At 37.2% G+C, this 14,649-nt stretch overlaps 1 pseudogene; it reads right to left on the bottom strand.

Annotated features, from left to right (window-relative positions):
• LOC102756522 overlaps positions 1 to 12,360 on the bottom strand; it is a 110,117-nt pseudogene extending 97,757 nt beyond the window's left edge.
• Between the last annotated feature and the right edge of the window lie 2,289 nt (positions 12,361 to 14,649).

Raw genomic sequence — 14,649 nt, 5'->3', positions numbered from 1 at the left:
GGGGAGAATAAAAAAAATCAGTTAAGAAAAGAAAGGATGAAAGGAAAGAAGGAAGGAAGGAAAGAAGGAAGGAAGGAAGGCAGGAAGGAAGGCAGGAAGGCAGGAAAACAGGGAGGAAAGAAAGGAGGAAGGGAGGGAGGAAGAAAGGGAGGGAGGAAACAAAGGGGAAAAAAGAATTTTGGCAATAATTTCTATACATTTTTGAAATTATTACTGCCATCTGAAAAATAAATTATTATTTAAGGTTTGCTAAAAGCATTAATTTTTTTATCAATTAGTCAAATAGTTTCAACCTACTAGGATTCTCACATTTAGCAGTTAATTGATCAAATTTTTTTAATTTTTTTATTGGACTATATTAAAATAAGAGTGTCTTCCAAAAGAGAATGTAAAATTGTATGGTATTTACATGGTAATTATAAGTTTAAAATATTACCACTAAATGATATCTTTAGATGATGGTTGCCAGATTTTGCAAATACAAATGTAAGCTGTTCAGTTGAATATGAATTTAAGATAAACATCAAATACCATTTAGTGTAAGCATCTATGTATATAAAAGCCTAAGCAACCATTTGACCAGTAACTGTGATGCACACTGACCACCAGGGGGCTGATGCTCCAACCAGTAGGTTTGCTTGCTCCTGGGGTCTGGCCAATAGGGACTGGGCAAGACCGGCTGGACATGCCCTGCACGAATCCATGCACCAGGCCGATTTTAGCTAATTCCTGCAGGCTGAGGGACCCCACCTTGCTGATCAGGGTAGGGAGGGACCACAGGAGGGCTCCAGGATGTGTCTGGCCTGACTCGCCCAGTCCCAATCTGGGCTGGTTGGGGCCAGCAGGCCAGGGAGGGACCCCACTGGTGCATGAGTCCATGTACCTGGCCTCTAGTATTTTATATGATAAAGAACATTTATGTATTTGAAATTTAAGTGTAACTGGGTGGTCAGTATTTTATCTGGCAATGTTACCTTAAATAACTCTGAAGCTACCTTTTTTTCAAACAAAATTTCATCTGGTATAAATTATTTTCTTTTATGTGTTATGTTTGCCACATAAACCTCTATTTAAATCAATATACGTATATCCAGGAAAAACAGATCATATCTATAGTTGTGATTAAATGTGTAAGTGCATGTGTGCATGTCGGTGTGTGTGTGGTGGGAGGGGTGATGTGTCCCCAAAACATGAGCAGAAAGCCAAGCTGAATTCAGAAAAATAATCATATAGTGCAGCGGTTCTCAACCTGTGGGTCGCGACCCTGTTGGCGGTCGAACGACCTTTTCACAGGGGTCGCCTAAGACCATCCTACATATCAGATATTTACATTACGATTTATAACAGTAGCAACATTACAGTTATGAAGTAGCAACGAAAATAATTTTATGGTTGGGTCACAACATGAGGAACTGTATTTAAAGGGGCCAGATGGTTGAGAACCACTGAATAGTGTCATCCATGAAAGTGTTCTGCCCAGTGACTTTTATGTAATGTACATTTAACCAAACTGGAAGGTGCTTTTAGCTTGACCATCCCTTTCTACAGAGGTCACATGTGGGATGTTGTGGCCCACAGAGGCAAGATGTGGAATCACTGATTTTAAATTGCATGGTCAATTTATTTTCTTTTATACATCAATCTGCCATATATATATATGTAAAATGCTATCACACTTAACATTTAAATATTCAACAGCTGTATTTTCTTAATGTACAATTCAGAACTGAGTTTGTGCGAGAGAATTATCTTATCTTTAAAAAGACTGTATGTATATATGTGTTTTAATGTTTGGATATAAGAGATTCTAATACAATGAAGCTTTTGAAATATTACTCAAAGCCAAATTTTTCTGTTAATATGTGATATGATGTAAAACCATACAAAAAATAGAGCTGGAATTTAGTATTCCAAGGAAAAACAGTTTATAATGGCATTAAGAATGAATAATGATAAGATAAATGAAAAGACACTAGTATACTGCTTTCTAATCAAAGTTGGATTTCATACAACTGGAAAAAAAATGTCAATCTTTCAAGTACTAGTAAGCAGGGAAATTGATATTTAAAGGGAAAACACTCAACAGATGGCATAGAAGGAATTTTTCAAAATAATTTTAAACACTATCCCTAATCCTGCCAATGGTTTGGGAACTATTTCCAATTCCTTTTATTAGGATGTCACATGTGGACTTTAAAGCACACTAAAAAATATTAGTGTTTTTCTGAATTGTGAACAAATGGGCAGATGGTTTAATAAAAATTAAAAATTGAGATGGCTTTAAAATTTTTAAACATACTTATGGATTAAAACTTCAGAAATTTCCTCCTGTAAATAAAGAGGAAGCTTTTGTGATGTGTCACTTTTGTTTGTGCTCCATACACAAATGGATAGTGAAAAAGAAACACAATATAACGTTGCTTCCAAAATATTGCCTTCTATTGCTGAGTATTTTCCCTTTTTAATATCATTATCAGTTGTTTAATAATGCCATCAACACCCCTGCCTGATAGCTAGCTAATGATGCCAGCTAGCTTTTTCTGCTTCTTCAAACATACAAAACACAGTCGGGGTACAGCTGATGCTAAAACACAAGTGTGTTCTCCACTGAGCTAATGATTCTCAAGGACATACAGACCCACCAAAAAGGGTTAAGCATATACAGCTCCAGCACTGGAGTGACAAATTGTATGTCGGCTAGGAACCTAAAACTTTGTTGGATTTGCAAGTTTTTGTGCAAGCCACAGCATTTATAAGACAGGCAATATTCTTTCTTGAGAAATAATTTATATTCTCTGGCCAATACTGAGCAGAGGTTTATTAGGGACGACTATCTATTGAAAATTGTGTAAATTTTTGCTACTTATATTTCATTTACAATGTCATCTTTAATTGGTATTATAGTAATAAAGTGCTATAGATATTCTGTATAGAGTGAGAATATCCTAACTTGTGCCATATTTAAACAATTATACTGGAATATATGGATGCTATATATCAATTGATATGTAGCCTACATTTAGGAGTATCCTGGCTTTTAAAATATTAAATGTAATCAATTGACAAATATAGAATTTGATGGCAATACACATTTTATATTGAGTAACCTTAAAAAAGACTCTGTCCATCTCTTTAACTAATATGCCTAATTTCCCAATCATAGACTAGGCAAGTTAAACAAGTCGAATATTATTTTAACCCGAGAACAACTCAGAGGTAGGAATCTGTTTGAAAAGGTTAAATGCCAGATTGTGTCCTTGGGGTTAATTGCATTTTTCAGTATATATTTAATAGGAATAATTAGATGTTAAATTATTAACTTTCTAGTTAAAAACAGAATCATCTTATACCATTTATTCTGCAGTTTTTAGTTAAATGATCAACTATGACATTTAAATGTATACATTCACTGAATCAACAGATATTTAGAATCTATCTCAAACATATGCAATATAGAGATAAAGGACCTAAGTCTTGAATTCAAGACACAGGACTCACAGGAAAAAAATAAACAAAGAGATTCTCAGTCATTAAAAGTTGTGTATTGTATGAGTTTTTTTTTTTTTAAATATGTTGACAACTTCTGGATTATTGCTGTTTTTGCATTTCTTGACTATTATGTTGTGGTTATATTATATGTTGTTGGCAAGGAAGTGGGGGATGCAATTGAGAAAGGATGAGTTTTTTAAGGTGTATTTCCAGAAAATAACTGTAAAGGAATATGTAACTAGCTGGACCCACCATTTAATCATGAATTCACTCAGTAAATATTTATTGAAGGCTGACTGTGTCTCAGGTGCTATGCTAGATGCTGGGAAATGGTGACTCAAAAGACATAAGGGTTCCTATTCTCATGGAATTCTGAACTAGTGGGGAGACGAAAACAAAAGTGAAAAAGAAATGTGATTCTGCTAAAGGTTACAAGGAAAAGGTACAAAGAGCTCTGAATCTTGGAGATATGTCCCTAAAGAAGTGACACAGATATGGACTAGAAAGAAAGACAGAAGGTAACAATGAATCGAAGAGCCAAGTGATACCCAGGCAGAGAGAACAGCATGTATAAAGCATTCTAGCCACAAGGATCATGCCAAGCATTAAAAGATGATCAAAATAATGATATTGCTCATGCTTACTGAGGACAAGTACTCCCATAGTGCCTGGCACATGTGAGGTGCTCCACAGTTCCTTATAGAATAAAGGAATTAAAGAAAAAAAATAGAGTGCTGTAAATGATTATCCTCAGCCTATTTTTAACATCTGCCTGTCAATGAGTGATGGAAAAGGTAGTTAAATCATGTGCTAACTATTAGAAATGCCTCCTACCCTTTTCCTTTTTCTAATGCTGTTGACTTGCAGTAAGTATTCTCATATATCCATGGTGGGTAGTTCATCATATAGATGAATTCAAGGAACCTTGTCTTTGGATATCAATGTGTTTGTGTTGTGTGCTCGCCTTATACTTGGGCAGGTCCTATGGATTGCTTTATCTAATAGAATGTGATAGGAGTGACAATATTTCAGTTCCAGGACTTACTCTTAAGAAGTGACAGTTTCTACATTTGCATTCTTTGGAACCCTCAACTGTTTTAACTTGAAAGGTCAAAGTGAGATGAAACAAGCATTTATTTGAGATCCAAAAGAGTAGCTATCTAGAAAGCACTAATTCAGGCAGCGATCCCAATAGTATTTTTTATTAGGCGGCAAAAGCAAAAGAAAAGGAAAGGGAAGAATTGCATCAATAGGAGGAAGGAATTTCTACAGCTGAAGATAAGCTAACGTGGTGACGCTAATTCTAAACAATGTTTTAAATTTTCAGTCCAGTAGTCATCACATCTGCTTCCTTGTTATCTTTGCAAACAGTTTCTTTTGGCCCGGTGCAAAAGTTGTCTTGCCCTGTTTTAGCATTCCAAAGGTTAGAGGTATAAGATCTTCCTCTGGATGGCACTTCCTCTGGGATGGCAACTCTGATTTCAATTTTAAGTGGCTTCATCTATATTATTTTTTACAAGGGTCATAGGAGATACCTGTCTTGTTAGAGACTGCGTGGTGAGGAATAAGATGTGAGATTACATGGAGGAGAACTGATAATTCAGCAAGAGCTGAGACCCCAGATACATAATCCCAATCAAGTCCAACGCCAGGATGTGAATATAGGTGCACTCCAGGGTGCAGCCAAGGGAATAAAGAAATAGAAAAAAAAAAAGAAGAAATCTATAAAGGTGTACTTTATTGAGCTGACTACCACTGAGGGCCACTGAGGCACAACTCTTCTGAAAAGTCTGGGAGGCAGAGTAAGACACATCTAAGTTACCCCCTTTAAGTGCTGAAATGGGTTCTGTATTCACCAAATCTCCATCATTACTGGTGGAAGACTGCTCCCAGAGGCACTCATTCTCTGGCACTTCCTGCTTACCTTGAACAAGGGTCAAGTTTGCCCCCAGGACAGCACAACACCCGAGGGCAAAGAGTCACAAGGCATTCAAAGTAAACAACCTTTGGGCTCTAGAAGTGCTACCTGAGTGGTCCCTTTACTTAAAGATGTTAAACTATAAAAAAAGTTAGAAAAGAAAAACAAAAAGACAAAATAAGATGTTAAACTTTGCAGGTATATAGCAATGTTGTTTCAGCCCCTTGGTACATTTCTAACCTAACACCTTGCACATACAACAGACATATACTGGACATTAAGTTTTGGATTTGACTTTTGTGAAAGGCTTTGTGTTTATTCAGTGGAGCTGGTAGGTGTTAAGGACTAGAAAACAGTGTGATAGAAATGTTCACTCTACCCTGAGGAAACCAGTGCAGATGCTTTTTCTTGACAGAACTAAAAATTATATTATGCCGAACATTTTTTTAAACCAGTGCTGGGATATTTTGTACAACTTCACAATATATTTTTAATTACTAGAGTTGATAAAGAGTACAGTAAAGTTTCTAAGAAATCCAGGATATTGGTAGTGCCGTTCCCCTTCGCAGAAGCCCTCCTAGGAAGCCTCAATGAGTAAGGTTTGTCAATACTTAAGCAACCTGAATGGAAGTTGCAGAAATTTAAAAAAGAAACATTCCCTAGTCTAATTTAGAGCTTTTACAAAGGAACTGTTGGTCAAAAGAATCTTAAGTATTTGGAAGAAAAAATAATCATTCATTTTTTAAAACTTGTATATTAAAAACTAGAGGGCAAAATATAGTTTTCAGCAGAAGCAGATTGACAACCCAAGAATGGAACACTTGAAGAACAAGGTACTATTCAGTAGAGAGAGAGCTATTCAGTTTTTTCATCATTACCTTATTTTTCCATCTATAAAACGCTATTTTTTTCCCTAAAATTGTTAGACTGATAATCCAGGGGTGTCTCATACATGGAAGTCAGTGGAGGAGAATTGCATGGGTACGTAGTTGTCCATACCTTGTCAAACAGGCTTCCTCCAATCACGAGCTTTATTGTTACTGAATGTAACCAGCTATGCAAAAGAGCATGCAAATAGAGCTGCAGAGAGACAGTTTGGACCTCCTCCCACTGAGTGTATGATCAGACACTGGAGAAAACAGAAAGAACAACTCCTTAAGGTGCCACAAAAGAAGAAGGCCTTAAGAGGAAACCAGCAAAATATTTAAAATATTGATTTCTTAATTTTAGGTTGGAAAAGTGGGGGGCGTCATATACATGGAAAAATGAGATATATTCAATATGTCCATGTTCCTCCTATCAGCATTAAAAAAAAATATGTTAGTACTGTTCTTTCACACCTGAAAGTGTACACCTTCAAGTTTAAAAGCAAGGGAGATGGTTTGTGTCTGGACACAAGTCCTTTCTTACCTCTTGTACCTAGATTAAGAAATGTGGCAAATTCAATGTCACAGTGATTTTCGTGTTAAAAATAAGAAAATAGCTTGAAACTTCTTGCTCTATGCTGGATTGCCTAATGCAGGGGTCCTCAAACTTTTTAAACAGGGGGTAAGTTCACTGTCCCTCAGACCGTTGGAGGGCTGGACTATAGTTTAAAACAAAACTATGAACAAATTCCTATGCACACTGCACATATCTTATTTTGAAATAAAACAAAACGGGAACAAATACAATATTTGTATTTGCATGTGGCCCGCGGGCCGTAGTTTGAGGACCCCTGGCTTAGACAAACAAGCTGGGGGGTCCTCCACTGCAAACGCCTCAGCAATGACAGAGACCGAGCTACTCACGGCACACGGGCCCTGGAGAACCTCAAAAAAAATAAAAGGACAAAGAAAGGAAGATAAACAGAAGAGAAGAAAAAGAAAGAAATTGGGGCATATGTAAGTTGCCTTGAAATGTCTACTTGCCTTTCAGAAGAAATGAAGTGAATGAATTGGCCAAGGACCATTTTCTAAGTGGGCAGAGGAAAAGCAAGTGAGGGTTCTGGGTAATCCACAAACTGAGGAATTGAACTACAAGCACTTTCAGAAAGCAGCACAGAGAACACCTTAGAACTTGATTCTATTTTTCAGCTGAGCTATAAGTTTTTGAGAATTACTAGAGAATGAAAAGACCTAAGAATATACTGTGTTTATCTTTATGTCAAAAACTACTCTAGTAACTTCTCTGGGCATCTCATAATGTAGCCAGGATGCTCTCCTATAATCTCTCCTAAGACCTCTTTAGCCTTTGCTAACTTTCCCTAGTGCAGAGCTGAGAACCATCTACTGGACATTATTATTTTCTATTATTTTTATTGAGTTGGCTCTTTATGTGTGGTTTGGGGCAGTAACCTTTGCAGAGTGAGTGCCATGGAAGTATCAGCTCCTGGCACTGCTAATGCTGCTGCTGCTGCTGCTGCCGCTGCTATTAAAGATGTCTGGGTATATTTAGAGCTTCAGATGAAACTTCTCAGGTCAGCATGTTTCTCCCTGTAAAAATGCCTCTTTCTACACACAGTGTGGACTACCATGTAAAGGAGAATCAGTGGGAAAAGGTAAAGTGCATTTTGAGTGTCAGCTTCAGTCCAGGTTTTTGTGTTGTTTTTTTTAACTGCAGCTGAATCAGAACCATGTGAAGTATCTTTAGGAATGCAGCTCATTGGCAGCCATGTCAGACTAAATCTGAATATCTGGGAATTGGGGTCTAGGAATCTTCATTTTAGATTAATTCTCCAAGTATCTCTTATACATGAGAAAATTTGAGAACTTCTGATAGATTTTTTATTAAGAACTAGCCAAATGAATTTGACCTTCCTTAACAGAACTTTTTTTAGAGTGCATATATACAATGTGGCCAAACATTCTTCTAAAATATATTTTATATTATTATTATCATTATTTTAAGATGATTTCATTTATATTTTTAAATTGGCAAAAATAAAAATCTAGGCACAAAGGTAGCTCGACCTTCTAAATATTTTCTCAAAGGTTTATTTACATCTTTTACACAGAAATGGGTCAGAATTATCCTATAGTTTTTTTACTCCTCTTTTTACTCAAAATATATAGTAAATATTTTTGATGTAATTAAATGTTTTTGTATACTTACATCATTTTTTAAAGTTTTATGTCATTTTATCAAAATTATACACAGGCATTTTTATCAATTCTACCAGAGGCCCAGTGCACAAATTCATGCATAGGTGGGGTCCCTTGGCCTGGCCAGCAATCAAGGCCTATGGGGCAGGGGAGCGACCGGCTGTGGGAGGGGCTGTGGGAGGTTGGCCAGCAGGGAGGAGAGGCTGCAGGAGGTTGGCTGGCCAGGGGGAGGGGCCATGGAAGGTCTTCTGGCCGGTCCCCCAGTAGGGGCCGATTGGGGGGATCTGCCAGAGAGGAGGGGACGCAGGAGGTTGGCATTGAGCATCTTCCCCCTGGTGGTCAGTACGTGTCATAGCAACTGATCAATCAGTTGTTCTGGTCATTCGGTCATAATGGTTGCTTAGGCTTTTATATATATAGATTGTTCGTTTGATTATTTCCAGGGTTTTTGAAAATATTAAAATGCTGAGTTAACATCTTTATCATATCCATTTACTTTATTTAAAATCATGAAAATATCATGATATACTCTTCACCATTCCATGGTGTAATAGCAGATTTAGTTTATTAGCAAAAGAAGGTGTAGATATTTCCTAAGTAGTTTATGAATAAAATTAATACATTTATTACATGGTACAAGTTTATTACATAAACCATATTTTAAAATTAACTTCCTTAAAGTCTAATAGGCCTATGCAGTGAACATTAACAACCAATTTCTCAAGCTGAAATTCTCTGTGCATGAATATGTGTGGCAGCAGATTTAAATGAACAAGAATGTTTAATGTATGTATGCTCACTGAGTTTCTGTTGAGGAAGCAGTTGTCTATACTTCAAATACAGAAAACTGAGATCTCTGGCAACTGCTAATAAGTTTTAATACAAGGAAATAACCAAAATATCCTCAGTGTGCTGTCGATTTCTTGTGAAAAGAGTGCATGTATGAGCAATGAGCACCAAGGTCACTCCACCAAAGGCCAAGTCATCATGTTAGTCCTTCCTGATTAAGGGAGGAGACTGCTGATTAACACCAGGTTGTCTTAACAAAATTTATCATTCGCTCCATCTATTATGAGTTCTAGAACTATTACTAAACTGTGGTTTATAGCTAATTCCTTCATTGTTCTTAACATTTTGATTTAAAGAATCCTTTCAAATAGCTTTAAGAGAAGTACCAAGAATTGTTAGAACCAATAGAAACTTTCTTTTAGCTGAAGTTTCTTCAACACTTACGTTGAAACAGACTTTACATATTAATTCATGTATTCCTCAAAATAACTTTAAAAAATAAACTTAATTATCTCAATTTTTAGATGAAAAACCAACTTCAGAATACTTTAAGTAACCAGATTTGCAGATAATAAGCAGTTGTATCACTAATGAAATGCAAGTCTAAACCAATATGTTCCTATTTATCATTATTAATCTGGCTCCCAAAGTAAACAAAAGCTTTCATAGCATAGGTTCCATAAAAGGAATTTATTTTTACAAAAGCATTTTATAAACTGTAAAGAACAATGGAACTATAAATTTTAATCAAAGCACATCACAATGATTTTTCATTCATAAATAATAAAGAGGATATATTTACTTCATGTAATACCACAGTGATTTCAAAACTTACAGAGCATGTCCCCTTGTCAATAAAATGTTTTGACCTTGCCAAATATATGTATTTAAAACTATGTATAAATAATATATGTTATAATGAATTACATTTATTACACATTATATCAAAATGCATATTTAAAGGGCTCAAATATATGACTCAAATTGTTCTTTATTTCTTTTCCCTCCCCAAAATCATTTCGCATGCCCTACTTTGTGTGTTTCTTAGCATTTACAACAAATCTTTCAGCAAGAAAGACATACTAATCATGGGTGGATGTAGAGAAATAGTTCTCCTCTACAATTTGTTGTCTGTTTGTAAATCTGGAGACTAACTTCTGGGGAAGGGAGTTGCTTCTATGTGTGTGTATAATGTGGACTTTTAGCAAATAGATAGCCAGGTGTTTCACCAGCAAAAGGGATTATCCCAATTGGGAACAACAAATACGCAATTTGGGGCATATGGTCCAACTGTGAACTAGGCACAATTTAGAGAAATAAAGGAGAGGAACTTTTTTAAGAACTTGGGAGAGGTTGTTGTAAATGAAGAATCCACTAGAGCAGCGGTTCTCAACTTGTGGGTCGCGACCCCTTTGGGGGTCGAATGACCCTTTCACAGGGGTCGCCTAAGACCATCGGAAAACACATATATAATTACATATTGTTTTTGTGATTAATTACTATGCTTTAATTATGTTCAATTTGTAACAATGAAATTGGGGGTCACCACAACATGAGGAACTTATTAAAGGGTCACGGCATTAGGAAGGTTGAGAACCACTGCACTAGAGGAACCCAAAGGATCAGAGTATAGTGACTTCTCATTGGCTGAGTTATGGTCTCCCACTGGCTGGGCTGTTACTGTTCAAGGAGAAATCCTTTCATTTATGCAGAAGCACTTCCTGTTAGTGATGCAAGGTGTGTTTCTTCCTGTTTGGAGTCAGTAGTTGCCCTTGAGTGACAGATACATGCTGGAGAGCCCTTACTTCTTTCCTCTTGACTTCACTTTACATAGGGCTTCTGTTTATTAATTTCTACAATCTTATAAAATGTCTGTTAACGGGATTTAAATTAACTGACCTTCTATATTTCTAGAGCTGGTTAATGTTCTTGGTTGGTTGGAAATTCTCTAGATACAATATTTGCAATTTAAATTGTATACCTAGCAAAAGTCAGTTCTGTTTGTTTCCCCCAAAATATAGTTTAATATTTATGCATTGTGCTGTGCTATGATCTTTAGATTTTTACTTCTGGATAAGTGAAGTTGAAACCAAAATGTAGGGTGTTTGAATCCAAGTTCATTGTCTTGTAAAACCAAAGAATGGATTGCAGACAAAATCAGTAAACAGGCAAAATTTATTGAGAGAAACCAGTCCTGGAAAAGGTGCAGCTGGGGTTCCATGTTGCAATTTTGTGTAGTTCAGCATCCAAGCGAATTAAAGTCTACTAGTCCATGTGTGGAGTCCCATGTGGCCATAAGCCATGTGGGTGCAGGGGAGCATGTCTCCTGCCACCAACCTGAGAATCTAGCATGCTGAGGAGAGAGGAAGCACATGCTTTTTAATCTAGGGGCAGATATAGGTGTTGCTAGTTCCTGATTGATCCTTTCAAAGAATTCTGCCCTAATAATATTCTTAGGGTTGGTTATATGCCTCACTGTCTTGTGATTGGTTATCTGCAAGCTGCCTGTCTTAGCAATATTCATTCATTTTAAAGCTCATGTTTCCCACCTGTGCCCTTCCTTCCCCACCCGGTTGGGTTGCCTTAGTAACTCCACCTAGTTGGGTTGCTGGTTCTACTTCCTTTCCCTATTTCTGACTACCTAGCTTCCGTCTGTCTCCTCAAAACAACATTACCCAGAACCTGAGAGAGCTCTCCAAAGAGAGTTTTAAATGCTTGCTCAGCATCATTAGCTTGCTCACAAAGGAATCACTAATAAACACTTTAGAAACATTTGACAACCCAAGAATGGAACACCTGCAGAACAAGGTACAATTCAGTGGAGAGCTATTAAATTTTTTCATCATTATTCTATTTTTCCATGTAAAAGGAGCTATTTTTTTCTAAAATCGTTAGACTGAAAATTGAGGGGTGTCTTATACCCAGAAGTCAGCCGAGGAGGGAGTCCCGTGGGTGCGTAGCTGCCCATACCTTATCAAACAGGCTTTCTCCAATCGCAAGCCTTATTGTTTCTGATGCCATAATTGGAGGTGGAGGTGGAGAGTGCGCAGATGCAACAGAACTGGAGCGTTCTGAGCCCATAAAGATGTCAAAAAATAAAAAAAAAGATAAATACTGGTAAGCAATTGTCTTACTGTGCAAAATCAAACTAAATTTTGAATTTTAGAAATATTGCATAAATTGGATATTCAGAACATAGTGAATATTTGACCCGCTCACATTGTTACAAATGTAGAGAAGATAGAATGTTTCTGACCCTGGAATAAAGAAGCAAGAAACAGTTTTTAAGCTAACTACCAAAGTGGGGTGAGGAGTCTGATAATTGGAAAAGTCATCTATTGAAATAATTTTCAACATCATGAATGCCACATAGCAGAAACACCGAACATATCACAATGTTTAGGAAAAACATCCCTTTTTGGATACTTTTAGTTCTCTGTTTCTTGTTTTTTCATGATGATAGAGGTGAAGCTTGAATAATCAATATTAAGTAGGTTGTAGAATAAAGAATTGTCTGAGAAAGTAGATATTTAAAATAAAGTTTAAATGACTGAGTGTGATGTTTCACACCATTCACACTTTTAATTTAGTTTTCTATTATTTTTAAGTGAATGATATTTCAACTTTAGGTTCTATAATTTATTTTAAGTAATAAAATCAGCCGAAACCGGTTTGGCTCAGTGGATAGAGCGTCGGCCTGCGGACTGAAAGGTCCCAGGTTCGATTCCGGTCAAGGGCATGTACCTGGGTTGCGGGCACATCCCCAGTGGGAGATGTGCAGGAGGCAGCTGATCGATGTTTCTCTCTCATCGATGTTTCTAACTCTATCTCTCTCCCTTCCTCTCTGTAAAAATTCAATATAATATATTAAAAAAAGTAATAAAATCAACCCAAACTTTTAATTAGAACTAATTTTTATTCTTACCATTTCATCGGAAATTTTGAGAGTAAATATTTAAAATCTGACAGTAAAAAAATTATGAAAATTTGAACAAATAACTTTTTGATGAGGTTACTTAAACTTTAAAGATTACTGAAATTTGATGGTTGTATTTCTTTTTTAAAAAAAATATATTCTATCGACTTTTTACAGAGAGGAAGGGAGAGAGATGAATGAGAGTCAGAAACATCGATGAGAGAGAGACATCGATCAGCCGCCTCCTGCACATCCCCCACTGGGGATGTGCCCACAACCCAGGCACTTGCCCTTGACCGGAATTGAACCCGGGACCCTCCAGTCTGCAGGCCGACGCTCTATCCACTGAGCCAAACCGGTTTCGGCATGGTTGTATTTCTTATATTTAATGTTAATGAAGGTTTTTAAAAATCATAAAACAACAATTAAATCATTCTAAAATACTTGACTTTAAAGATATTTTATTGCCAGTGTTTTATTTTTTAATTTTTAAATTTTATTTTTCAATTACAGTTTGCATCCAATATTAGTTTGTATTAGTTTCAGGTGTACAGCACACTGGTTAGACAATCATATACTTTACAAAGTGTTCCCCCCAATATTTCCAGTACCAAACTGGCACCATACACAGTTATTACAATATTATTAACTGTACTAGAGGGGCCTGGTGCACAAAATCATGTACTGAGAGGGGGGGGGCGGCCCTCAGCCTAGCTTGCGCCCTCTCGCAGTCCGGGAGCCCTGTGATTGCCCCACAGAGGGAGGCCCAGGACACCCACTGCAGCACCACCAGCTGGGTAACCTGGGCCTCCTTCTTTGGGGTGATTGATGGCAGGACTCTCTGATCGATCGCCCCAAAGAGGTAGGTCTTGCCCACCCAGCCAGGGCTCCGTGATGGATCATCCCCCACAGAGGGAGGCCCCACCCACCAGCCGCAGCCCGCTGGCCAGTGGCCTGGGCCTTCCTCTGCAGGACGATCATGGGGCGATGGCAAGGCCCCTGACCAATTGCATTGCACCCGACTTGGCTGGCCTGGTGCCAGTGGGTATCATAGTGTGGTCGTCCAAATGGTTGTTCCACCGTTCAGCTGTTTGGTCCATTTGCATATTATGCTTTTATTATTATAGATTCTCTATGCTGTAGTTTATATCCCTGTGACAATATTATGACTACCAATTTTCAGGTCTTAGTCACTTCACCTTTTTTACCCATTCCCCAGCCACCCACCCCTCTGGCAACCATCAGTCTATTCTCTGTGTCTTTGAGTCTGTTTCAATTTTTGTTTGTTCATCATTTTTTTCTTTAAATTACACATATAAGTGAAATTATTTGGTATTTGTCTTTATCTGACTGACTTGACTTAGCTTAATATCCTCTAGATTCATCCATGCTGTCCCAAATGGTAATATTTCACTACTTTTTATGGCCGAGTAATAGTTCATTGTGCAAGATGA

Source organism: Myotis davidii, unplaced genomic scaffold (assembly GCF_000327345.1).
Source record: "Myotis davidii unplaced genomic scaffold, ASM32734v1 scaffold24, whole genome shotgun sequence".
Classification (NCBI taxonomy): domain Eukaryota; kingdom Metazoa; phylum Chordata; class Mammalia; order Chiroptera; family Vespertilionidae; genus Myotis; species Myotis davidii.
The sequence above is the reverse complement of the archived record's forward strand: the minus strand, read 5'-3'. Positions and strand labels throughout refer to the sequence as shown.